General features: G+C 44.7%; 1 non-coding gene across 1 annotated transcript; it reads right to left on the bottom strand.

Moving 5' to 3' along the window:
* Window positions 1-1,601: 1,601 nt before the first annotated feature.
* LOC133233164 (small nucleolar RNA SNORA11) lies at window positions 1,602-1,733 on the bottom strand. Its single transcript, XR_009731639.1, has one exon. It is a non-coding gene; the product is annotated as a small nucleolar RNA SNORA11 (small nucleolar RNA).
* Between the last annotated feature and the right edge of the window lie 244 nt (window positions 1,734-1,977).

Raw genomic sequence — 1,977 nt, 5'->3', positions numbered from 1 at the left:
TCTAAAAGTAATCACATATGTCCTTAAAAAGTGAGCCAGGGACTCCCCTGGAGGTCCAGTGGTTAAGATGCCATGCTTCCACTGCAGAGGCCACAGGTTCGATCCCTGGTTGGGGAACTAAGATCCCGCATGCTGTGCAGGGCAGGCAATAAATAAATAAATATAGTGATATTTAATTTATAGCTTCCCCAGTGGTTCAGCAGGTAAAGAATTCGCCTGCAGTGCAGGAGACACAGGAGACACGAGTTCAACCCCTGGGTTGGGAAGATCCCCTGGAGAAGGAAATGGCAACCACTCCAGTAATCTTGCCTGAAAAATCCAAAACAGAGGAACCTGGCAGGCTACAGTCCACGGGGTTGCAAGAGTCGGACACGATTGAGTAACTAAGCACTTACTTACAGTGATATGTTAAAAATGTTATTTAAGAATAAAAGAACATGGCAGAGGGAGACTTGGGAGTAGAGGAGAAAGCTACGTAAGGACAAAAACAGAGGTGAGAGTGAAGTCCTTTGAAGACAAGAAAGGAGCCACAAGCCAAGGAAAGGAGGCAACCTCTAGCATCTGGAAAAGGCATGGGATTCTCCCCAAAAGCCTCTGGAGGGAGCACAGCTCTGCCAACACCTTGGTTTTGGCCAGGTAACACCCATTTCAGGCTTCTGGCCTCCAGAAATAACTAGATCTGTGTGATGTGTTTGTTCAGTCATGAAGTCATGTCCCACCTGTTGCAACCCCACAGACTGTAGCCCAGCGGGCTCCTCAGTCCATGGGATTTCCCAGGCAAGAATACTGGAGTGGGTTGTCATTTCCTTCTCCAGGGGATCTTCCCAATCAGGTATTGAACCTGCGTCTCCTTCATTGGCAGGCAGATTGCCACTGCACCACCAATAAGCCCCCAAATCTGTGGCCATTTGTTCCAGCAGCCTTAGGAAATAACACTGTAATAAAATGTGTAACAGCCATTCTTTTCTTTTCTTTTTTTTTTTCTACCCTGAGTGTTAAATTCTTTTCTTTGAGAACTTTTTTTAAGTAGTCTTGGATTTACAACAAAATTGACAGGAAGGTATAGAAATTCCCCATATACCTCCTCCCCTCACATGCACAGCCTTTATCAATAGAGTGGTACCTTTTGTTTTTTTAGCCAAAGATGAACTGCATTGACACATTATAATTACCATGGTCCCCGGTTCATCTTAGGGTTCACTTTAAGTAAATGAGTAGTCTTGCACATTCTATGGGCTTGGACAAAAGTATAATGCCATATATCCATCATTATAATGTCATTCAAAGTATTTTCACCCTCAAAGAAACTTCGACACTCCGTGTATTCATCTCTCTGCATACTCCTGACAACCATTGATCTTTTCATTGTCTCCATAGTTCTGCCTTTTCCAGAAAGGCATATAGTTGGAACCTTTTTTTTTTTTCTTTCTCCTTGAAAAGAGAGGTTTACAGCCTTTCTAAGACCACTCATGGCCCACCCACACATAGACCTGGCAGGCTCTAGGTGGAAAGCTCCCCCGCTAAACCTGGTAGCTTTTCTTCCAATACTGAGCCACGTCCCACTGGCCCTGCCCAGCAGCCTTGCGTAGGGGCAGGGGGACATGTGTCGGGAATTTGTTCATAGCAAGGCCGCACAAGTTTTGCACCCGTCTTCACAAAGAACCCAAGTTCCTGTTGGGTGTGTTGTAAAGAGACGAGCCATTTCTTCAGGCCCCCGGCTCTGAGCATGCCCCAGGCCATTCATTTTTTTGATGTGTGATTTTAAGAAATCACTTTGAAAGAAGAAGAAATGCTCATCTTAAAAAGATGATGCAAATTCAGTAAAACAGTTCGTGTATGAACGAAAATCGGCACTCGTCAATAAATACGTCTTGTGGCAGTTCACACTGCTTCCCTGTTTTAAATTTTAAGCTCTGACGTGGAGTCACACAATGAGCTGAAGGAAGTCAAGCTCTGTTCTTCATCCTTGCAATCCCT

Source organism: Bos javanicus, chromosome 19 (assembly GCF_032452875.1).
Source record: "Bos javanicus breed banteng chromosome 19, ARS-OSU_banteng_1.0, whole genome shotgun sequence".
Classification (NCBI taxonomy): domain Eukaryota; kingdom Metazoa; phylum Chordata; class Mammalia; order Artiodactyla; family Bovidae; genus Bos; species Bos javanicus.
This window is presented reverse-complemented; position numbering and strand designations above follow the sequence as displayed.